This window comes from Pleurodeles waltl, chromosome 5 (genome assembly GCF_031143425.1).
Source record: "Pleurodeles waltl isolate 20211129_DDA chromosome 5, aPleWal1.hap1.20221129, whole genome shotgun sequence".
NCBI classification, from domain to species: domain Eukaryota; kingdom Metazoa; phylum Chordata; class Amphibia; order Caudata; family Salamandridae; genus Pleurodeles; species Pleurodeles waltl.
In genome coordinates, this window is record NC_090444.1 from 1,377,186,981 (window position 1) to 1,377,212,300 (window position 25,320).

The following is a 25,320-nucleotide window of genomic DNA, read 5'->3' on the forward strand; positions in this document are numbered from 1 at the left end:
CGAGGGTGGAAGAAATAAGAAAGTGTTCCCAGTAATATGTCTCAATTAGAGGTTCCACCGATCAGGGACAGATCTCATACTATTACCGGTTGAAGATTGATTACTTCACCAACACCATTTATTGGGAAAATAATCTCCTTGCTTATTTGTGAAATCACTCTACCTAGAAGCAGCTGGAGAAAGTTTCCTTCATGGAAAATGTAGTCTCACACCCCTAGTACCGTTGTGCTTCATCATAGACCACCCGAACCACACTTGTAGAATAATATCACAAGGGGGGACTCAACAATCTGGATTGGACCTATGAAAGGGAGTTCTAAGTAAACTGGGCAATAGCGGGATCCAGGTGCTTAAAAATAGTGGAATACTGGTATTTTAACTTTATTATGGTATCCACTGGTATGACTAAAACTCCATGAAGTGAAGAGAGGATCTTGAGTGCAATGGCCTCGCTCATCTATGGATAAGCCAATATATTTCTGCCCACTTTTCAAGCCTCTACTGGTCTGGGGAATTCATCTGGGTCACGGATCGCTATCAGACCGCACACTGGAAAGGTGTAGATTTAGTAATGAGATCTAGGACTGTGAACAGAGGTAGTTGTAAATTGCACAGGACCTAGCTAAGAATATGTCACTTAGGGCCATATGTAGCAAAGGTTTTTACCCATTCTGTGTCTATTGGAAAAAGTGTTTGTACATATGACCCTTATTTAGGACCTGAGATTAAGTCACTTATTTAGGGCCTAGTCAAAGCAAAAACACAGAAAGAGAAATTTCGAAATCAAACCATTCTTTTCTGTAAAAAAAAAACAACAAAAAATCATTGATAGACCAAATGGTGGACAGGCAAAGGGAAGGAGTGCTCTTCAGACGTCCCGCCATTCTATGTAAATCAAGAAAGTATTTAAAGCTACACATACATCTCAATAGTCAGGTGAGCGTTTTACTACAAGCACCCCACTATGAAAATACTAAGAGTGAGCAGTTAAAAATGCCTTTACTATCATGCCATAGTGGGAAAGGTGAAGACGTACTAGACATACGCTTGCCCATGTCTTCAGGATCTAGGGCCTCATGTCTGGGAGCAGGGCAATGCCCCTTGTGGGGTGTACCGCTCTACTCTCCTTGTGTGTAAGGCTTTATATATGACCCTTTAGTGGATAAGACTGTTATTTTCTCTCAGCTCAGTAGGCTGTTTACATCCTTTGGCACCTCCAGGGTCATTGTTGGCAGGAACTGGAATGCAATATTAGACCCCATACTGCACGAATTACAATGTGACAGACATGCCCTATCTGAAACCTGGAGATTGATGCGCCCCCGGGACATTGATTACACTTTAACCTCGTGCCTCCATGATATCTGGACTAGAATTGACTGCTTCTCCTGTATCTCCCCAACTGGTCTCCAGCAAGACTATGTCAAGCCCGCCTTTGTAAGGACTTGTTGTTGGCGATGTGGCGCAATGGACTGTGAAATAGTCCACATATTATGGGAATGTTTTTTGGACTCAGCTGTGGAACCTATTTACCACCCTTTTGGTCTTCCTACACGAGAATGTTGACCTCCCCCCATGGCACAGCATGTCAACAGATGGTTTTCCACAGCCCTAGGTGTGGCTAAATTGGTAATATTACACCCCTGGATAACAGCATAAGTCCCCTCCCTCCAGTCCTGGCTGGACAGTATGTATGACATGGAGAGCTTTGAGAGGATTAGCTACAAGCTGACTGATAAATTGCAAACTTTTGAGGAAGTCTGGGGTACGTTCCTAATGGGATGATAATGCCCATGCAATTGGCTTGTTGGGGGGTTCTCCCACACCCCCATCACCTACACGCCTCTGCCAACCCCTCACAGCCCTCTAGACACTGATCAGTGTATCTGTGCAATCTTGCAGGACTGGGACCTCTTAATGTATGAGTGGGCTGTCCCACAGTGGGCTGGGACATGCTGACATGCTTGTCCACATTGTCATGTAATTTGGCTCCATTCGGGCCCGCAAGCCATATTTCCCTCTCCATATTACCCTCCCCCAATCTTCCTGTTGAGGAAGGATTGCATCCATAGCTATAGAAAAATGGCCCCTGAAAGGCAATTCCTTTGAGGCAGCAAGCCAGAGAATATAACTAAAAGAAAAATACATGAACCAATTCCAGGTTATAGAAAAATAAACATCTTCATTCCTGTTCCTGAATGATGGATTACATTGAAGCAACAAGGATAAGATATAGAGGCAAGCGTGGATTGCACACCATTTTATTACATTTCTAGTCTCACCATATGATTCAAACAATATTTGCATACTGTACAAAAAAAATAATAACAAACTTGCATGTACATACATACAGTATAGGGTCAAACCCAAAAGAAACAAACCAAAACAAACTGATATGGTTGAACGTCTGGGTCACAAACAACACTCACTATACATAAGCACTCACACTCAGTCATACCACATACATCACCCAAGTTCAATTTGATTATACCACACAAAATATTGTTTAAAACAGTGCATATCAAAATAGGGGTATTGTGAGGTCACTATTTTGAGCACATATAGATCTAATACAGCTGGATTCCTCCCACCCTCCTGTTAGGGACCCTACCCCCGGAGCTCATCCCTTCTCCACCCATTTGAAGTTTTCTCCTCCATTCTCTACCTTTATCCTTTGTGGTTTTCACTCCACTGTTGATTGACTTATCTTCTATCTTGTTTAACCCCTTCTGAGGGTCAAGGTATGTTGCCCTTTTTAGGGATTGTACGATGTACTGGATGATTATTTTAGTTTTCATGTGACCCCCGGTGGGTATTCTGCACTGCATCTGTGTATTTGTCACGACAAACTTAATAAAGGAGAGATGCACAAAAAAGTATATTCTCCTTCTATTTAGTTGTATATTTTTTTAACATTTCCTGTCAATTAAATGTAAGATTTTCTGTGGATTAAATGGTTTAAATTTTTTATTAAACTAGATATGAGACGTGTTACTTTTGTAAGTAATCACACGTCAGTAGACTAATATAATTTATTTACAATTGGACAAAGAGAAAGGAGGACTTGGACTGCCAGACTTTCATTTGTACTTCGCTTCATCTTTCACACTACAAATCTGCTTTTCCATGAGTTCCTCCCACTTTATTACCATTTTAGTATTCATCGTGTTAAGACATTGTGGTATAACAATGTACTTTGTAAAATCTGAATACAAAACCTTACGCTATAATTGAAGAATAAGTCAAAAGATTTCTGATCAACATAGAATTACAACAGGTATATATCGAACCTCCACCCCCCTCCAATGCTGTACGCATTTACCTCCAAGTCTCACAGAAGGTATTATTTATTCATGGTTACATGGTCCTTAAGAGGAGGTAATTTTCAAGAATGATCTTTTTAAATAGCTTGATGCAATATTATACACCTTGGAACAATATATAAAATGTATAATACTTCAAGTATTAAAAGACCCAATAATAAATGCCTGGGATGTAATGAAAAAGATGATTGGATACACATGATTGTGTCATGGGGGATGTTAAATCTTTCATTAGATCACTGTTAGAATAGAAATGGTAATCCAGTCCACCCCCATTGTAGCTTTGCGAGGCTTAACTTTGTTTAACCCCTCAGATAAAAATGATTTTTTTTTTATTTTTATAACTACGCTGATAGCTCATTCCTCAAATACTACGTTTTGGAAATCTCCCTCTAGTCCAATTTATTGTGACTAGATAGCCAAAAAAAAGAAACTAAGCCAACACAAAATGCAGTATAATACCCACATGAATTGTTTATGGGCATATTTAAAAAAACTGGGGGAGCTTGGCGCATATTTGCCTGGGGAAGTTAATGATTAATACATTGAACAAGCTGGCATTTATCCAGACATTCAGCACTGGCAATGCAGAAGAGTTCGATATAGGTGTACATATATATATATCAAAGAATCTGATCTGCCATGTCAATTGGTGGATGAAAGATACTGATTAAAGGATTCTTCCCTATTCTGCCATTGGAATTTAGTTGAAGAGGCATCATAGCATCTGGTGACCATTACGTAATTCCGTGTAAAGGGCAGGACTAGTCATCAACTATCAACCTCTGTTTCTGACCAACAGTATACCTCCAATTTCTTGTGTACATTGAGATAATGAATACATAGATTATGATTTTTTGTCACAAGAAGAATTTAGACACCAAGAATACAGTATTTTTACTGATATTATCAACATTGTCAGCGAGCAGAGTCTGTGAGATTTACATAGGTTATTACCATTGTGCGACAAGTCTCCTTTGAACGGAATGAAAGTTCTAATGCATTCAATGTCCAAGTTGTTATCCAGTGACAAAAAGATGAGAACAGCCTGATGTAAAATGGCAAGAGCACTGCTTTAACTGGAGAAACAGCCTGAGACAAGAACAACCCACACAGCATGGCTGAGAGCATTGCATTCTCTTGAGTCACACTGCCAACAGTACATTGCTCTTTCAAACTATCATCGTATAGCAGGAACCGACACAGCAGAGACAAGAAATCACTCATCTCATAGTTCCGTCATTAATAGGAGACTTGAAGAGAATGAACATTTTCTAAAACACATGATAACCTTGACCTGATTGAACCATCATGGCACCAGCAGGAATGTTGCAACCTCCAATGTTTCAGTCCAATGCAAGTGAATCGTTCTTGCCAATGTCACAGTGGAAAAAAAATGTTGGACTCCTATGTTGTGGCAATATGGGGTGATATGTTTCCTGTCATAAAGAAGTAAAGGGTGTTGTTGCATGATTTAAACTTAGAGGGAGCAAAACATATATGAAAACGTGGATTACATACCGATATGAAATGCTGAAGGAGAACTGAGAGATGTCTATAAGATAACAGTGAGGATGTGTTAACAACATGTTGGAAAACAGATTAAAGTGGTGTTACGTTTGTGCATGCCAACAGGGAAAAACTTAAAGTATAGAAAGCTATATAGCTCCTTTAAGAAACATGGCAAGATCATGTTTGTTTGGAATTCGGAATGCGGACAGACTCATTGATTAGAGATCAACTAGTGCGCTGCACCAATAACTGAAAGGTTCAGGAAAAATGCTAGCAAAAATCCAGACTTGAAAGAGGCATTATCTATCACTAGAGGAATGGAACAAAGTTTGAACTGGATAAAATAAATTAGATAGAAGGAGAATAAAGTTGCTGTAGTGGAAAAATTGAAAGGTGCCAGAACTAATGATTACTCCAGAATGAGGAGGAATTTGTTTAATGAGCAAAGTAATGTGAAAAATGCTGGAATAAGATTTTATAGATGTGCAAGTAACATGCAATGCAAACTGTTAAGATAAATATTTCACAGTTGTTGTGTCCAAAATGGGCACTATGTGCAGGTGTGTAAGGGTTTCTTGGATGTGGAACCCAACAAGAGCAAGATAGTCCATCAAGGGGAGGAAATTTGAGAGATTGTGAATAACATGTATTACGAAACGCTGTTGTGAGGGACATATAAGGTTAGTGTGACAATGAACAATCAAAATGACGGAATGCACAATCACAGATGGAGGTAATGAAGTCTTTATTCATCTGCATGTAACCGCTAACTCAATATTCTAAACCTGCATTTATTTGACCACCTTCTAACACGTTATAGGTCTACCATCTCCTTCAGGAACCAGGAGGGTTCTGTCATTTATAACTTACACAACGCTACAACTACCCCTCTGTTAAATATTTTTTTTTTTACAAATGTATACACAGTCATAACTCGTCGATGAGCATTTGTGGTGCTCTGATTACTCGTCTCGATTGTGCCTTTGGAAACTGGGAACCGGCAATTGGAGCAAGCATGATCTGTGTTGGTGATGCAGGAGCAACAGCAGTCTGGGGTTTTTCAATTGTGCTTTCTCAAGCACAATGGAAAAATAGAGTATTCATCAAAAATCACCATTAAGTGATGTTCATTGTCAAGAGGACCAAAACAAATCAACAGCAATTCTTTCCCATGCATGCTTTGGCAAATCTGACATGCTTAAGGGGTGTTGAGTGGTTTTCGATGACAGGCAGTTGCATATATGACAAGCCTTCAACTCTCAACTCTCAATTCTTTCATTGAGATGAGGAAACCAAACTCGGTCTCGAAGTGCGTGCTTTGTAGCAACTATTCCACAATGTCCTTCATAAGTCACTTCAATTACCTGATGTCTCAGACTCTCCGAAAGAACAACTCTCAGTTTTCTCAGGATAATGCTTTCTTGAGTCACAGACAGTTTATCTTTGACATTCTTGAATTTCTGGTATTCGCTGTCACTGGTAAGAGGTCGAGTGTGCTAGTTCCAAGACTGATGTGTAATAGGGGGTGATTCTAACCCTGGCAGTCGGTGATAAAGCGGCGGCCAACCCGCCAACAGGCCGGCGGTCCAAAAAATGGAATTCTGACCCTGGCAGGAACCGCCAACACAGCCCGCCACATTAACACTCCGACCGCCGCGGCGGTGCAGACAAACATCGTGGCGGTCACCGCCAACAGGCAGGCGGCAGACAATGTACCGCCCACAGTATCACAACTCACCAATCCGCCACCTTTTCCGGGGTGGGAGCCCCGCCGATAAAAACACTGCGGAAACAGACTACGAACGGGAAAACGCGCACCAAAACACACTCCACGAGGAAGGAGGACAGCATGGAACCCGAATTAAACATCCTACCTGCTCTCGTCTACCTTCTCATCTACCACGAGTACGAACTGCGGCGCAGACGACAACGGTGAGTACTGCACCTACGACACACCGGAGGGGGGAGGAGTGAAGCTTACGGCACACACATATGCGACCCCCACCCCCCCAAACTATGTACACACTAATGCAGAGCAACAATGCACAGTGACACCACCCAAACCCCCTTAAAAATGCAAAGACAGAAATAAATTGGGACGAAAATTTTATATAAAAAATAGACTCTGATATGGAGCGGTCAACTATGCAAAATATCCATAACAAAATGATACTATATACACTGCCATGGAGAACCGAGGCAATTAGTCCTGTACATGAAAGTTAAATGGAACAGTCCGTGGGCTACAGTGTAGCGACACAAGGGCAAAGCCCACACAGGAGACCTGAGTCCTTTGGAGAGAACACTGCAGGGGCATCTGATGAAAAAACTACAGGCACCTCAGGGGGAAGGGAAGGGGGAGGCACCACAGCCACATGAGTCCACGACGCCAGATCCACAAAGGGGCCACCATGCCCATTGATGTATCCTGGGGAGTGCAAAGCCACAGTCTCTCAAGTCTCTACAGTGGGTGGGTTGCCCACTGTACCATCCTGGGGAGTGCAAAGCCACAGTCTCTCAAGTCTCTACAGTGGGTGGGTTGCCCACTTCACCATCCTGGGGAGTGCAAAGCCACAGTCTCTCAAGTCTCTACAGTGGGTGGGTTGCCCACTGTACCATCCTGGGGAGTGCAAAGCCACAGTCTCACAAGTCTCTACAGTGGGTGGGTTGCCCACTTCACCATCCTGGGGAGTGCAAAGCCACAGTCTCTCAAGTCTCTACAGTGGGTGGGTTGCCCACTGTACCATCCTGGGGAGTGCAAAGCCACAGTCTCTCAAGTCTCTACAGTGGGTGGGTTGCCCACTTCACCATCCTGGGGAGTGCAAAGCCACAGTCTCACAAGTCTCTACAGTGGGTGGGTTGCCCACTTCACCATCCTGGGGAGTGCAAAGCCACAGTCTCTCAAGTCTCTACACTGGGTGGGTTGCCCACTGTACCATCCTGGGGAGTGCAAAGCCACAGTCTCTCAAGTCTCTACAGTGGGTGGGTTGCCCACTTCACCATCCTGGGGAGTGCAAAGCCACAGTCTCTCAAGTCTCTACAGTGGGTGGCTTGCCCACTGTACCATCCTGGGGAGTGCAAAGCCACAGTCCATCTGGTGGATGACAGTCTCCACTGCTCAAGGAGGAGGCATGGTGGGCACAGTGAACCATAAACAGTGCTTGAGACGGCGGTGCCCAGCGGAGCGGTACTTGAGATGAAGGGCCCAGCGGAGCGGTGCTTGAGATGAAGGGCCCAGCGGAGCGGTGCTTGAGATGAAGGGCCCAGCGGAGCGGTGCTTGAGACGGCGGGGCCCAGCGGAGCGGTGCTTGAGACGGCGGGACCCAGCGGAGCGGTGCTTGAGATGAAGGGCCCAGCGGAGCAGTGCTTGAGACGGCGGTGCCCAGCGGAGCGGTGCTTGAGATGGTGGGGCCCAGCGGAGCGGTGCTTGAGATGAAGGGCCCAGCGGAGCGGTGCTTGAGACGGCGGGGCCCAGCGGAGCGGTGCTTGAGATGAAGGGCCCAGCAGAGCGGTGCTTGAGATGAAGGGCCCAGCTGAGCGGTGCTTGAGATGAAGGGCCCAGCGGAGCGGTTCTTGAGACGGCGGGGCCCAGCGGAGCGGTGCTTGAGACGGCGGGGCCCAACGGAGCGGTGCTTGAGATGAAGGGCCCAGCGGAGCGGTGCTTGAGACGGCGGTGCCCAGCGGAGCGGTGCTTGAGACGGCGGGGCCCAGCGGAGCAGTGCTTGAGATGAAGGGCCCAGCGGAGCGGTGCTTGAGACGGCGGGGCCCAGTGGAGCGGTGCTTGAGACGGTGGGGCCCAGCGGAGCGGTGCTTGAGATGAAGGGCCCAGAGGAGCGGTGCTTGAGATGAAGGGCCCAGCGGAGCGGTGCTTGAGATGAAGGGCCCAGCGGAGCGGTGCTTGAGATGAAGGGGCCAGCGGAGCGGTGCTTGAGACGGCGGGGCCCAGCGGAGCGGTGCTTGACAGGAAGGGCCCAGCGGAGCGGTGCTTGAGACGGCGGTGCCCAGCGGAGCGGTGCTTGAGACGGCGGGGCCCAGCGGAGCGGTGCTTGACAGGAAGGGCCCAGCGGAGCGGTGCTTGAGACGGCGGGGCCCAGCGGAGCGGTCCTCTTCTGCACGGCGGGCCCTGTTCAGCGGTGCTCTTCTGCACGGCGGGCCCAGTTCAGCGGTGCTCTTCTGCACGGCGGGCCCAGTTCAGCGATGCTCTTCTGCACGGCGGGCCCTGTTCAGCGGTGCCTATCTTCACGGCGGGGCCCAGCGGAGCGGTCCTCTTCTGCACGGCGGGCCCTGTTCAGCGGTGCTCTTCTGCACGGTGGGCCCTGTTCAGCGGTGCCTATCTTCACGGCGGGCCCTGTTGAGCGGTGCCTATCTTCACGGCGGGGCCCAGCGGAGCGGTCCTCTTCTGCACGGCGGGCCCAGTTCAGCGGTGCTCTTCTGCACGGCGGGCCCTGTTCAGCGGTGCTCTTCTGCACGGCGGGCCCAGTTCAGCGGTGCTCTTCTGCACGGCGGGCCCTGTTCAGCGGTGCCTATCTTCACGGCGGGGCCCAGCGGAGCGGTCCTCTTCTGCACGGCGGGCCCTGTTCAGCAGTGCTCTTCTGCGCAGCGGGCCCTGTTCAGCGGTGCTCTTCTGCACGGCGGGCCCAGTTCAGCGGTGCTCTTCTGCACGGCGGGCCCTGTTCAGCGGTGCCTATCTTCACGGCGGGTCCCAGCGGAGCGGTCCTCTTCTGCACGGCGGGCCCTGTTCAGCGGTGCACATCCAGTAGGTCAAGGGAGCCAGACCTGGCCTGGACTCCCTGCTCAGTCGCCCTCCGACTGTGATGCTTCTGGACCCTTCGGGGACGGAGTCCTGGGCCCTTTGGTGTCCTCCTTTCCAGTTGGGATGTGGCATGTGGGGCCCACCTGCTCCGCGCTCCTGCTGCCTGACTTCTCCGCCCTGCTGCCCTTACGCTCCTTAGATGGGGCTCTCGGGCCCTTGCCTCCCCTAGATGATGTGGCTGGTGAAGTGGGCGAACTTTGCTCCTTGGGGGCAGCCGTGTCAGTCCTCGCACGGCGGCCCTTGTGTTTCCTGGTCCTCTTGCCGGGGGGTGGGCTGGATGTGTCCTTGCTGCTGATTGAGGTGTCACTGCTGGCAAAGGGTGGACTCCAGAACCCATGCACAACAGTGACACCCGAAGCTGGGCTGGTGGTGGCTGTGGTGCTCTTGGGACTCTTTGCAGATGAAGGGGGTAGGTCATCGGAGGGAAAGAGGTCAAGATTAGCCAGGAAAAGTTTTTTAGGGCCAAGGTAAAGGGTAGGAGAAGTGGTGATGGGAGTGGAGGAAGAGGATGTGGTTGTAGGAGAGTCAGGTGTGCTGTCATTGGGTGAAGGTGCTGGTGCTGTAGGCTGTCGTGAGGTGGATGTCTGTTGGGTGGGTGGCTGCCTGCGTTTGTGTGTCTTGGAAGAGGGGGTGACAGACACAGTGGGAGAGGACACAGGGGACGTGTAAATGGCAGTGGGGGAGGTGACTGCATGCGTGCGGACTGTACAGGAGGGTGTGGTGGTGATGGAAGCACTGGCTGATGTTGGTGTGCATGCAGGTGTGAGTGTAGACGTCACAGGGAGGGAGGAGGGAGACGAGGAGGAGGGGGACACAGGGGTTGCAGTGACTGTTGGAATGTCTGCATCTGGGTGTTGCTTGGGTGAGTGTTTGTGGGATCTGTGGTGCTTGTGTCTGGATGAGCTGCTCTTGGGTGTTGAGGTGTGTGCAGGCTGGTCTGATGGTGTGGATGGGATAGGCTGAGGAACAGGAGACAGAGAAAGGCTGGAGGCAGTAAGAAGAGGGAGGCTGGAAACAGGGACAATGGCTGCCGTCAGTGCTGAGGCCAGAGCAGTGAACGCTCGTTGATGGGCAGCCTGACCCGAATGAATGCCCTCCAGGTGGGCATTGCTCCGATGCACCTCCCTTTCTACCGCCTGGATGGCATTCAAAAGGGTAGTCTGCCCAACAATGAGCGTCCTTACAAGGTCAATGAGCTCCGCACTGAGGGCAGCAGGGGTGGCAGGGGCTGAGGTGCCTGGGGCGAAGGAGACGCCCGCCTTCCTGGGCGAGCGGGCACAGAGCGTAGGCTGAGGGGCTGCAGGGAGGGCAGGGCTGGTGCGCTGGGTGGCGGCTGTACCTGTAGAGGCGGGGGGCCCGGATGTTTCCGCCACCGCTAGGGAGCACCCATCCGAGGACGTGTCTGTGTCGCTGCTCTCACCACCGGTCCCCGTTGTGGTGCTCCCCTCGCCCTCCGGATCACTGGTGCCCTCGGTGTCTGTTCCTGGGCCCACCGGGGCCTTGTGACTTGCAGCTCCCTCGTGCTCCGATGCCAAATCTCCTCCGCCTGATGATGCTAATGCATACATGCACAAGAAGATGAAGAAGAAGGGTGGGGGGAGGAAAAAGAAGACCAGGTTGAGTGCATGCAATGTCAACACCGTTGGCGGAGAGGACAGACACAGGAGCCTCATGCACTAAGCCGCGCATTCGGGGTACACTACTCAGTACTTCTGACTAAGACAACAGGTCAAGAGACGACAAACGTGCAGATGTGTGAGGCTGGACCATCAATAGCTGTACTTGTCACCCTACAGAGGTGGGGGCCGGGAGCACAGGGCCATGCCTAAGGGAGAGGACTACACTACAGAAAGCGCCCTGGCCTAATGTCACCCACAACCCTCCTCCCCCACCCAGACGCCTCCACTGCGCAGAAAGATAGCAGAATGTGCTGATACTCACCCCCTTGTGTCTGCTGTGATGCTCTCAAGCGCCCATCCAAATCAGGGTAGGCCACCGCCAGGATCCGGGACATCAGGGGGGTCAGGGTACGACTGGCACCCCTCCTAGGTTGGGAGGCCATCCCCAGCAGTGACTCGGCGGTCTTCCTGGTTCCGCGGTGGATGTCCTCCCACCTCTTGCGGCAGTGGGTGCCCCGTCTGATGTGGACCCCCAGGGCCCGGACTTCCTTGGCGATGGCACGCCAAATCTCGACTTTCTGATGGGCGCTGACCTATGTGACATGTACAGGGTGGGAAGGAAACATTCATCAACTTACTGCATGTTAGATGTGATTGGCCCCCCCTCCCCAACCTTGCCATATGGCACATGCTCTCATCTGTCGTGCGTTGCACTCCTCATTCGCCCCCCACCCCACCAACTTACATCCACCCCACTCCACACAGGCATCGGCCATTCCATGTGCACCCGGTGTACTTACCTGTTGGTCTGGAGGACCGTAGAGTAACGCATACTGGGGGAGGACCCCATCCACGAGCTTCTCCAACTCTTCAGACGTGAAGGCAGGGGCCCTTTCCCCAGTCGCAGCAGCCATTGTCACTTCCAGACCGAGGTCACAGCAGCACTTGCAGTATAGGTCCTCTCCTGTGGATGATCAGGTCTCTAGTGATTAGGCAGATAGAAAATGGCAGTCACGCCCGCGGCGGTGCGTACCGCGGCGGTGCGTACCGCTACCGCCGGCGCACCTCGTCATTGGCTCCTGAAACCCATAGGCTTCAATGTTAACCAATGCGGCTCCGTGTAGCGGTCTTCGACCGCCTACCGCCACGGTGTGCTCCGCCAGCGCATTGACCTCACATCCCATTGTCCCACTTCACAGGTCAGGCAGCCGCCATTTCAAGGGCCCACATGGCATAATTTCTACTGCGACACACAGGCCTAGGCCTTGCATTGCCACACATACACGCCTTTCAAAACATAGATAACCGTGTGCTATGCAAGCTGTGGTGAACGTACCAGTGATTGGCTTGACTCTGTGCTCCATGTTGTGATTCCTAGGCACCGTCCGCTGGGACTTGCGAGGAGAAAGATGAATCCTCGCGTGTACCGACCGCTGGTGGACCTGTCGACAATGGAAGAACGCCACATCATACTACGATACCGACTTGACCGTGCCACTATCCATGAACTGTGTGCCCAGCTGGAGCCAGCCCTGATGTCCCCCATCCGCCAACCCACAGGAATTCCCCCTCTGGTGCAGGTTCTGTCAGTCCTCCATTTTCTTGCAAGTGGCTCATTCCAGACAACAGTGGCCATGTCATCTGGAATGTCTCAGCCTATATTTTCAAAAGTTTTGTCTAGAGTGTTGTCTGCCCTGACGAAACACATGCGGAGTTACATTATATTCCCTGAGGAGGTTGATTTGGCCACTGTGAAGGGTGATTTTTATGCCCTTGGACATATTCCCAACATCATTGGTGCCATTGATGGGACCCATGTAGCCTTAGTCTCCCCAAAAGACGATGAGCAGGTGTACAGAAACAGGAAAAGTTACCATTCTATGAACGTCCAGGTGGTCTGTTTGGCTGACCAGTACATCTCCCATGTGAATGCCATGTTCCCTGGGTCAGTGCATGACGCGTATGTGATGCGTAATAGCAGCATCCCTTATGTGATGGAACAGCTACAGAGACAACGTGTGTGGCTAATAGGTGACTCTGGTTACCCCAACCTGCCTTGGCTATTGACCCCAGTGAGGAATCCCCGGACCAGGGCTGAGGAACGGTACAATGAGGCCCATGGGCGAACTAGGAGGATCATAGAAAGGACCTTTGGCCTCCTGAAGGCCAGGTTTAGGTGCCTGCATATGACAGGGGGATCCCTGATGTACTCACCAAAGAAGGTGTGCCAGATCATCGTGGCCTGCTGTATGCTTCACAATCTGGCATTGCGACGTCAGGTGCCTTTCCTGCAGGAGGATGGTCCAGATGGTGGTGTTGAAGCAGCTGTGGAGCCTGCGGAGAGTGAAGAGGAGGAAGACTCAGAGGACGACACAGACAACAGGGACAGAGTTATCCAACAGTATTTTCAGTAGCACACAGGTAAGAATCACCCACGCCATTTCACTTTTCCTGAAAGCATCCTGCTTCTCAACTTTGTCTATGACCCCCCAGTTCTTTTAAACTGATGTTTGATTTTCCCTTCCCTTTTCAGTGCTGTATGACCCACTGCGTGACTTCTGCTTGGTTAGCCCATGGACTGATGCCTATTGATCTCGATATGTGTTCAGCACAAAGTTAACAGAACATAATTGATCGGTAATGTGTTATACATTTGTAAATAATACAGCCTGACTCCTGTTTGATTTCAGTGCATTGAGTGATTTATTTTTTGTGCTAGATAATGGTACATGATATAAACACGGTGATGGGTGGGGGTGGAGTAATGGCCATGGCAGAGTCCAGTTCTCAGTCTCACAGGTGCATTGTCCATATGCCTGTGGAAGGATGGAGCAGGGGCAGTTCAAGGTTGGACAGGGTGGCAATGTGGGACAGTGGGATGACTTCAGGGGGTATCTCATGCTGGCGGGGGTCTTGACATCCTACTCTGTCGATTTTTTTGATCTCAGGCTCCTCTTGCGGGGTGGTTGTTCTTCAGCAGGAGGTGGGGTTCTGGTGGCCTGTCGTTGTGGTGGGGCCTCCTGTCCACTAGCGCCGGCGGAGGTGGTAGGCTGTTCCTGGCTAGTGACAGGGGCCCTGTGTGGTGCCACATGGTCCCGCAACGTGTCTTCTATCCGGTTGAGGGCCTGGACTATGCTCCCCATAGCGGTAGAGATGTTGGTGAGTTGATTGGTGAACCCCATGTAGCGTTCCTCCTGCTGTGCCTGGATCTCCTGGAACCTGGCCAGTACCGTTGCCATCGTCTCTTGGGAGTGGTGGTAGGCTGCCATGATGGTGGTGAGGGCCTCTTGGAGAGTGGGTTCCCTGGGCCTCTCCTCCCCCCCCTGTCGCACAGCAGCCCTCCGAGTTGCCCTGTTTCCCCCGGCCTCTGTCCCCTGGACGGTGTGCCCACTACCACTGCCCCCAGGTCCCTGTTGTTGTTGGGGTGGTGGGTTAGCCTGGGTGTCCTGTAGTGGCAGACACACCGCTGATTGACCTGTCCTAGAGACAGAGGCATGGGCCCGCTGGGTGGGAGCTGTGCTGTTGGTCCCAGAGGGGGTTGGGTCTGCTGTGGCCTGTGTGTGGGGAACCGACTGTCCAGAGGTCCCCGATGGTCCGGGCTGGTCATCAGGTTCCAGGTCGACAGAGCTGCTGTCATCACTGGGGGCCTCTTCCGGGGGGGGGATGGACATTTCTGGACCCTCCTGGCTGGTGTGTTGGCGTTCGGGTCCTGCATGGGGTAAGAGAGTATGGTTATTGTTTCTGTGTGTGCTATTGCGTGCCATTTATGGGTGCCCTTGTCCCCCAGTGCTGTCATTCCCTTGGGGGAGGTGTTGTGGGGGTGTTTTGGGGGGGGGGTATGTGCAGTGGCCATGCTTAGGTGATGGGTGTCCATAGTTTGTGGTGGCATGCAGGGGTTGGTGTTGGGTGGGTTGTGCTGGAGAGACATTCTCAGGGAGGATGTGTGATGGGGGGTTGGGGGTGAGGGTGGTGGTGGGGGTTAGCATGCTGGGGGGGGGTGAAGTAGTTGAGATTGTACTTACCAGAGTCCATTCCTCTGTGTACTCCAGCGAGGCCATCAGGATGCAGGATGTTTAGTACCTCTTGCTCCCATGCTGTGAATTCGGGGGGAGTGGGTGGGGGTCCCCCAACAGTCTTCTGCACTGCGATGTTGTGTCGCGAGACCATCGAGCGCACCTTTCCCCTTAAGTCGTTCCAGCGTTTGCGGATGTCGTCTCGATTTCTGGGATGCTGTCCCACCGCATTGACCCTGTCCACGATCCGCTGCCATAGCTCCGCCTTCCTGGCTATAGTGGTGTGCTGCACCTGTGAGCCGAAGAGCTGGGGTTCAACTCTTATGATTTCCTCCACCATGACCCGGAGTTCTTGGTCCGAAAAGCGTGGGTGCCTTTGGGGTCCCATGGGGTGGTGTGGATGAGGTGTGGGGTGGTGTATATGGTGATGAGTGTGTTGGTGTGTGGTGCTTTGTGCTTCTATGTGGTGTGTGTGATGGTGTAGTGTGCCTCTGTGTGATGTAGCTCTCTATTCTGTGATGTGTCTCTCTCTCCTTCGTCTCTGATCTTCGGTCGTAGGGGTTTGTGGGTGATGTGGGTGTGTGTTTTATAGTTGTATGGATGTGTGGGAGTGTTGTTGGTATGTGTGTCAGGTGTGTGTATTTCAAATTGTCCAATGTGGCAGTGTTTTGGAGCTGTGTGTGTATTTTGAGCGCGGCGGTGTGTACCGCCAATGGAATACCGCGGTTGAAAGACCGCCGCGTGGATTCGTGGGTCAGAATGGCATGGGCGTGTTTGTGTTGGCGTGGCGGTGGAGGTTTGGTCATCTCCAGTTTTCCACGGCCCGCTGATGAGGCGGCCTTCCTTGGATGTCGGGTTTTTGGCGGATTCACAGTTGGTGGTCAGAATGACCGTGGCGGTTTACCGCGGCCGCGGCGGTAGTATGGCGGAGTTCTGACCGGCGGTATAGGCCTTTTACCGCCGGGGTCAGAATGAGCCCCATAATGTCTTTCAGTTTTAACATGTCACTATCTTGACTCATGGCAGTAATAATTTTCTCCAGCAATATGGCAGCTCGCATGTTTGATTTCGTAGGCTTCAGCTGTCTTGGAAGGGCTACCCTGACACTGTAAAGACACTCTGGAGCAGTAGTAAACAGGGTTTTGATCTTTCTCTGGACAATGCACAATTGTGTAGTTGTACTCTTGTAATCGTAGACCCCATCATTCAAAGCGAGGAGGCATCTGAACTATTGGAATGCCAAAGATGATCAACAATGCTTGATAAACTGTCACAAGTGTAAAAGGCTTTCCATATAAGAAAAGGTGGAAATGTTCACAGGCCCACACCACTGCTAAACTTTCTTTTTTAGGTTGTGAACAAGCGAATTTAGGGGCAGATTTAAGAAAAATGGTGATGCACCTAGTGCAGAGCCACTTTCTTTGCGTCTCTTAGCCCCCCTATACTGTTTCCATATGCGCTGCATTTAAAATACGGCGCAGCATTGAGCAGGGTAAGGGGCAATAGCGTCATTTTTTGTTTTACACTTTTGAGGTACTCTGCAGGAGTAGCGCCAAAATGTTGGTGCCACTCCTGCAGAGTACATAGGGGGTCCATTGTAGATAATTGTATGCCCCCTTTTAACGCCTGCTCTGAGCTGGCGTTAAAAGTGGTGAAATAAATGGTGTAAGGAAATCTGTTAGATTTCCTTGCCCCATTATCTTTGCCGCCCTTGATGGGGGAAAGCCCCCTTTGCATACATTATGTCTGGTGCAAGGGTTTACAAAGTGGCACAATGCATGCATTGTGCCACTTTGTAAATATGGCGAGGGGAAAATGGCACTTTAGCGCAGCCTTAGTGTAAAGAAAATGTCGCTATGGTCGCGCTATGGTTGCACTAAGGTGGCACGAAAGGCTTTTAAATCTGCCCCTTAGTTTGGGGAAATAATAGGTCTTTTGGGTACTCGCTGTGCTGTGGAAAAATGTGCCTAACCCAACTGGGCTAGCATTAACAACAAATTCTGTATGGAGATTTGGATGAAAATATGCCATTTCATTAGTGTTCTCGATTGTTTGTTTGAATCTCTTAAACCTTTGCTCGCATTCACATAACCAATTAAATGAAACATTCTTTTTTGTCAAGTGTCTCAAATGGAGCATTCACAGTGGCAAAGTCTCATATGTATTTTGATCAGTTGTCGTAGTTGGACTCTTGCTCTAGGCAAGACTGCTGGTTTAAGGATGACAGTACTTACGTTTGTAGGTGACTATGCAAATCCTACAACAAAACACAACTGTCGTCCTAACCCTTCTGGCTCACAAGCAGCACCTCACCTAAACTCCAAATGGTTAAAAGGTAATTTGTGGCAGGCTTTACGCATGGACTCAAAAGCCTGGCATCTCAGGGAGCGTCGTGGTTAATCAGAGATTACCCTTTTCTCACATTAACAACATGTCTCAATCACACAGGCAATGAAGAAGATGCAATAAAGTTTCAATATTATTTATTTTATCAAAACTGCAATCTGCGATAAGTTGCATGGGCTGCAATGATTAGGAGAATGAACAGTGCAAGAAACAGAATTGTAAAGACAAGAGTCACTAACACAAAGACCCCCACCATCTTGCAATATTACTCGATATCATGAAGTGTGCAATATGTCCTAATATCCTAGTCTGTAGGCCTAACCTCTAATCCAGAAGAGAGCTAGGTATGTTAAACCTCAATCTGCAAATGCCATGTCCGTGAGAAGAGACCACAACCCTTGTTACCTTGGAATGAGGTCTCTAGGTCAGACTCCACAGGAACACGAAGACTGGATCATTGTCAAGGTGACGTGCTGCAGCGATAGCAGTGATGGCAACAATGGCATCTTGTCGGAATCCTTCTCTCTATCTGATAAAGTGAGGAGTATATATACAGATCTGCCTTGACCCCTGACGTGGGTTAGTTCCCAAACAATGGATAACAAGCATGCTTCAGACGGTAATTAATATAAACAATTACCTCAAAAGCGTGAAGAGGGAAAGTACCTAACGTGGACACCTTCAATTTGTTTGTATTTGTCGCCTGATCTTGATGCCTTAGCGCGGTGGCACTGAACTTTAGCTTTGTTTTATTGAATTCACATTTCTCATTTCACATTTCTCAGCCTTCAAAGTTAAACCTGCATCAACCACTAAACAACATACTTCCTTGAGAGCTTTATTGTGCTCCTTCTGTGTAGCTCTGAAGACTAATAAGCCATCACTTTATTTAAAAGTATTCATGACAGGCTGTAAGACACATTGAATGACAGCTTGAAAAATCTCTGTAGCTGATGACACACCAAGTTTAGGGGGTCATTCTAACATTGGCGGGCGGCGGAGGCCGCCCGCCAATGTACCCCCGTCAAAATACCGCTCCGCGGTCACAAGACCGCTGAGGGTATTTTGAGATTTGCCCTGGGCTGGCGGGCGGCCGCCAAAAGGCCGCCCGCCAGCCCAGGGCAAATCTACCTTCCCACGAGGACGCCGGCTCCGAATGGAGCCGGCGTAGTGGGAAGGTGCGACGGGTGCAGTTGCACCCGTCGCGTATTTCAGTGTCTGCTTTGCAGACACTGAAATACTTTGTGGGGCCCTCTTACGGGGGCCCCTGCAGTGCCCATGCCATGGGCACTGCAGGGGCCCCCAGGGGCCCCGCGGCACCCCCTACCGCCATCCTGTTCCTGGCGGGAGACCCGCCAGGAACAGGATGGTGGTAGGGGGTGTCAGAATCCCCATGGCTGTAGAGCGCGCTCCGCAGCCATGGAGGATTCACCCGAGCAGCGGAAAGTCGGCGGGAGACCGCCGACTTTCCGTTTCTGACCGCCGCTGAACTGCCGCGGTCAGAATGCTCGAGGGAGCACCGCCAGCCTGTTGGCGGTGCTCCCGTGGTCGGTGACCCTGGCGGTCACCGGCCGCCAGGGTCAGAATGACCCCCTTAGTCTTTTATTTTGAAATAAACCAATGTGTGTAGAAAAGGTTTAATGTACTTGCAATACTTCTCGAGTTCCAATGAATGATTAGCTTAAATTAAGTCAAGGCGAAAGAAGACTTTCATACCATTCAGTTGTATAATCCTGTCAGCAATGTGTGGACCTGGATGTCACTCTCTTTGTATCGCCTTGTTTGCTTGACCGATACCCACAGAGAATCATAAAGCTCCTTTGTTGTCCTTTTTGGGCACTGCCACTATGCAAGATACCTATGGTGTTAGACCAGCAGAACACTCAATGATGTTGTGTTTAAGTTATGATTCAAGTTCTTTTTCAACAGCTTTTCTTCTGTGTCTTTGTGCTACAGGACAGACATCCTCATTAATATGCAATTGTACCTTCATAGTTTTAAGTTTTCCTAACCCATGAAGCAAAGAAAGGAACTATCCTACTATAGCATGTTGAACATTCATGTTGTAGGTCACTAAGATCAGTTCCATATCAGCATCTGCACTAAAAATGAGTGAACAGGCACTTGACGCTGTACCTTGAAACACATGAAGGGACACTTGTGCTCGCGTCTTCTTGTGTTTCAGCATCTCTATGAATAAACCATATATTTCAATGGCGTCAGTCACGATGACAGAGATAGTTAATTATGGGGGTGATTCTAACCCTGGCGGTCGGTGATAAAGCGGCGGCCAACCCGCCAACAGGCCGGCGGTCCAAAAAATGGAATTCTGACCCTGGCGGGAACCGCCAGCACAGCCCGCCACATTAACACTCCGACCGCCACGGCGGGACCGACAAACAGCGCGGCGGTCACCGCCAACAGCCAGGCGGCAGACAATGTTCCGCCCACACTATCATGAGCGGCCAATCCGCCACCTTTTCCGGGGCGGGAGCACCGCCGATAAAAACACGGCGGAAACAGACTACGAACGGGAAAACGCGCACCTCTACGCACTCCACGAGGAAGGAGGACAGCATGGAACCCGAATTAAACATCCTACCTGTTCTCGTCTACCTGCTAATCTACTACGAGTACGAACGCCGGCGCAGACGACAACAGTGAGTACTGCACCTACGACACAGGGGAGGACGAAAGGTCACGTGCACACACATACGCGATACACCCACCCCCCCAAACCATGTACACACCAATGCAGAGCAACAAGTCACAGTGAAACCACCCAAACCCCCGTAAAGAAAACAAGGACATAATTAAATAGTGACTCGAAATTTATGGGAAAAAAAACCCACTGATAAGTCACGGTCAAATAGCAATAACAACTCAAAAATCCAAATTCAATATCCAGTGCATACGAAAAACCGAGGCAATAAGTCCTGCACAACTAACGAGATTCAAAGTGTCCGTGGGCCAAAGTGTAGCAACACAAGGGCAAAGCCCACACAGGAGACCTGAGTCCTTTGGAGAGAACACTGCAGGGGCATCTGATGAAATAACTACAAGCACCTCAGGGGGAAGGGAAGGGGGGGGGCACCACAGCCACATGATTCCACGACGCCAGATCCACGAAGGGGCCACCATGCCCACTCGGTCATCCTGGGGAGTGCAAAGCCACAGTCTCTAAAGTCTCTACAGTGGGTGGGTTGCCCACTCGGCCATCCTGGGGAGTGCAAAGCCACAGTCTCTCAAGTCTCTACAGTGGGTGGGTTGCCCACTGATCAATCCTGGGGAGTGCAAAGCCACAGTCTCACAAGTCTCTACAGTGGGTGGGTTGCCCACTCGGCCATCCTGGGGAGTGCAAAGCCACAGTCTCTCAAGTCTCTACAGTGGGTGGGTTGCCCACTGATCAATCCTGGGGAGTGCAAAGCCACAGTCCATCAGGTGGATTACAGTCTCCACTGGTCAAGGAGGAGGCATGGTGGGCACAGTGAACCGTTAACACTGCTTGACATGAAGGGCCCAGCGGAGCGGTGCTTGAGATGAAGGGCCCAGCGGAGCGGTGCTTGAGATGGCGGGGCCCAGCGGAGCGGTGGTTGGGATGGAGGGCCCAGCGGAGCGGTGCTTGAGATGAAGGGCCCAGCGAAGCAGTGCTTGAGACGGCGGTGCCCAGCGGAGCGGTGCTTGGGATGAAGGGCCCAGCGGAGCGGTGCTTGAGATGGCGGGGCCCAGCGGAGCGGTGCTTGAGATGGAGGGCCCAGCGGAGCGGTGCTTGAGATGAAGGGCCCAGCGAAGCGGTGCTTGAGACGGCGGTGCCCAGTGGAGCGGTGCTTGAGACGGCGGGGCCCTGTTCAGCGGTGCTCTTCTGCACGGCGGGGCCCTGTTCAGCGGTGCTCTTCTGCACGGCGGGGCCCTCTTCAGCGGTGCTCTTCTGCACGGCGGGGCCCTGTTCAGCGGTGCTCTTCTGCACGGCGGGGCCCTGTTCAGCGGTGCTCTTCTGCACGGCGGGGCCCTCTTCAGCGGTGCTCTTCTGCACGCCGGGGCCCTGTTCAGCGGTGCTTTTCTGCACGGCGGGGCCCTGTTCACCGGTGCTCTTCTGCACGGCGGGCCCTCTTCAGCGGTGCTCTTCTGCACGGCGGGGCCCTCTTCAGCGGTGCTCTTCTGCACGGCGGGGCCCTCTTCAGCGGTGCTCTTCTGCACGGCGGGGCCCTCTTCAGCGGTGCTCGTCCAGTAGGTCAAGGGAGCCAGACCTGGCCTGGACTCCCTGCTCACTCGCCCTCCGACCGTGCTGTTGCTGGACCCTTCGGTGACGGAGTCCTGGGCCCTTTGGTGTCCTTCCTAACACCCGGGATGGGGCTTGTGGGCCCCTCCTGCTCCGCGCTCCTGCTGGCTGACTTTTCCGCCCTGCTGCCCTTTCGCTCCTTAGATGGGGCTCTCGGGCCCTTGCCTCTCCTTGCTGTTGTGGCTGGTGAAGTGGGCGAACTTGGCTCCTTGGGGGCAGCCGTGTCAGTCCTCTCACGGCGGCCCTTCAGCTTCCTGGTCTTCTTGCCTGGTGGGGGGCTGGCTGTCCCCTTGCTGCTGATTGAGGTGTCACTGCTGGCAAAGGGTGGGCTCCAGAACCCATGCACCACAGTGACACTCGAAGCTGGGCTGGTGGTGGCTGAGGTGCTCTTGGGACTCTTTGCAGATGGAGGGGGTGGGTCAGTGGAGGGAAAGAGGTCAAGATTAGCAAGGAAAAGTTTCTTAGGACCAAGGTAAAAGGTAGGAGAAGTGGAGATGGAAGTGGAGGAAGAGGATGTGGTTGTAGGAGAGTCAGGTGTGCTGTCTTTGGGTGCAGGTGCATGTGCTGGAGGCTGTCGTGAGGTGGATGGCTGTTGGGTGGGTGTCTGCCTGCGTTTGTGTGTCTTGGAAGAGGGGGTGACAGACACAGTGGGAGAGGACACAGGGGACGTGTAAATGGCAGTGGGGGTGGTGACTGCACGTGTGCGGACTGGACTGGAGGGTGTGCTGGTGATGGAAGCACTGGCTGATGGTGGTGTGCATGCAGGTGTGAGTGTAGACGTCACAGGGAGGGAGGAGGGAGACGAGGAGGAGGGGGACACAGAGGTGGTAGTGACTGTTGGAATGTCTGCATCTGGGTGTTGCTTGCGTGAATGCTTGTGGGTTCTGTGGTGCTTGTGTCTGGATGAGCTGCCCTTGGGTGTTGAGGTGTGTGCAGGCTGGTCTGATGGTGTGGATGGGATAGGCTGAGGAACAGGAGACAGAGACAGGCTGGAGGCAGTCAGAAGAGGGAGGCTGGAAACAGGGACAATGGCTGCCGTCAGTGCTGAGGCCAGAGCATTGAACGATTGTTGATGGGCAGCCTGACCCGAATGAATGCCCTCCAGGTAGGCATTGCTCCGATGCACATCCCTTTCTACCCCCTGGATGGCATTCAAAAGGGTAGTCTGCCCAACAATGAGTGTCCTGAGGAGATCAATGACCTCCTCACTGAGGGCAGCAGGTGTAACAGGGGCAGGGGCTGAGGTGCCTGGGGCGAAGGAGACGCCCGCCTTCCTGGGCGAGCGGGCACGGAGCGTAGGCTGAGGGGCTGCTGGGAGGGCGGGGCTGGTGCGCTGGGTGGCGGCTGTACCTGTAGAGGCGGGGGGCCCGGATGTTGCCGCCACCGCTAGGGAGCTCCCATCCGAGGACGTGTCGCTGTCGCTGGTGTCACCACCGGTCCCCGTTGTGGTGCTCCCCTCGCCCTCGGGTTCACTGGTGCCCTCGGTGTCTGTTCCTGGTCCCACCGGGGCCTTGTGACTTGCAGCTCCCTCGTGCTCCGATGCCAATTCTCCTCCGCGTGATGATGCTAATGCACAGATGCACAAGAAGACGAAGAAGAAGGGTGGGGGGAGAAAAACGAAGACCAGGTTGAGTGCATGCAATGTCAACACCGTTGGCGGAGAGGACAGACACAGGAGCCTCATGCACTAAGCCGCGCATTCGGGGTACACTACTCAGTACTTCTGACTAGGACAACAGGTCTAGAGACGACAAAGGCGAACATGTGTGATGCTGTACCATTGATAGCTGTACTTGTCACCCTACAGAGGTGGGGGCCGGGAGCACAGGGCCATGCCTAAAGGAGAGGACTACACTACAGAAAGCGCCCTGGCCTAATGTCACCCCCAACCCTCCTCCCCCATCCAGACGCCTCCACTGCGCAGAGAGATAGCAGAATGTGCTGATACTCACCCCCTTGTGTCTGCTGTGATGTCCTCAAGCGCCCATCCAAATCAGGGTAGGCCACCGCCAGGATCCGGGACATCAGGGGGGTCAGGGTACGACTGGCACCCCTCCTAGGTTGGGAGGCCATCCCCAGCAGTGACTCGGCGGTCTTCCTGGTCCCGCGGCGGATGTCCTCCAACCTCTTGCGGCAGTGGGTGCCCCGTCTGACGTGGACCCCCAGGGCCCGGACTTCCTTGGCGATGGCACGCCATATGTCCACTTTCTGATGGGCGCTGACCTATTTGACATGTACAGGGTGGGAAGGAGAAATTATCATATTCCTGCATGTTAGATGCGATTGGCCACCCCTCCCCAACCTTGCCATATGGCACATGCTCTCATCTGTCGTGCGTTGCACTCCTCATTCGCCCCCCACCCCACCAACTTAGCATCCACCCCACTCCACACAGGCATAGCCCATTCAATGTGCACCCAGTGTACTTACCTGTTGGTCTGGAGGACCGTAGAGTAACGCATACTGGGGGAGGACCCCGTCCACGAGCTTCTCCAACTGTTCGGAACTGAAGGCGGGGGCCCTTTCCCCAGTCGCAGCAGCCATTGTCACTTCCAGACCGAGGTCACAGCAGCACTTGCAGTATAGGTCCTCTCCTGTGGAAGATCAGGTCTCGAGTGATTAAGCAGATAGAAAATGGCGGTCACGCCCGCAGCGGTGCGTACCGCGGCGGTGCGTACCGCGACCGCCGGCTCACCTCATTATTGGCTCCTGAAACCCATAGGCTTCAATGTTAGCCAATGCAGCTTCGTATAGCGGTCTTCGACCGCATACCGCCACGGTGTGCCACGCCAGCGCATTGACCTCACATCCCATTGTCCCACTTCACAGGTCAGGCAGCCGCCATTTCAAGGGCCCACATGGCATAATTTGTACTGCGTCACACAGGCCTAGGCCTTGCATTGCCACACATACACGCCTTTCAATACATAGATAATCGTCTGCTATGAATGCAGTGGTGAACGTACCTGTGACTTGCTTGACTCTGTGCTCCATGTTGTCCTTCCTAGGCACCGTCCGCTGGGACTTGCGAGGAGAAGGATGAATCCTCGCGTGTACCGACCGCTGGTGGACCTGTCGACAATGGAAGAACGCCACATCATACTACGATACCGACTTGACCGAGCCACTATACATGAACTGTGTGCCCAGCTGGAGCCAGCCCTGATGTCCCCCATCCGCCAACCCACAGGAATTCCCCCTCTAGTGCAGGTTCTGTCAGTCCTCCATTTTCTGGCAAGTGGCTCATTCCAGACAACAGTGGCCATGTCATCTGGAATGTCTCAGCCTATGTTTTCAAAAATCTTGTCTAGAGTGTTGTCTGCCCTGACGAAACACATGCGGCGCTACATTGTATTCCCTGAGGATGTAGATTTGACCACAGTGAAGGGTGATTTTTATGCCCTTGGACATATCC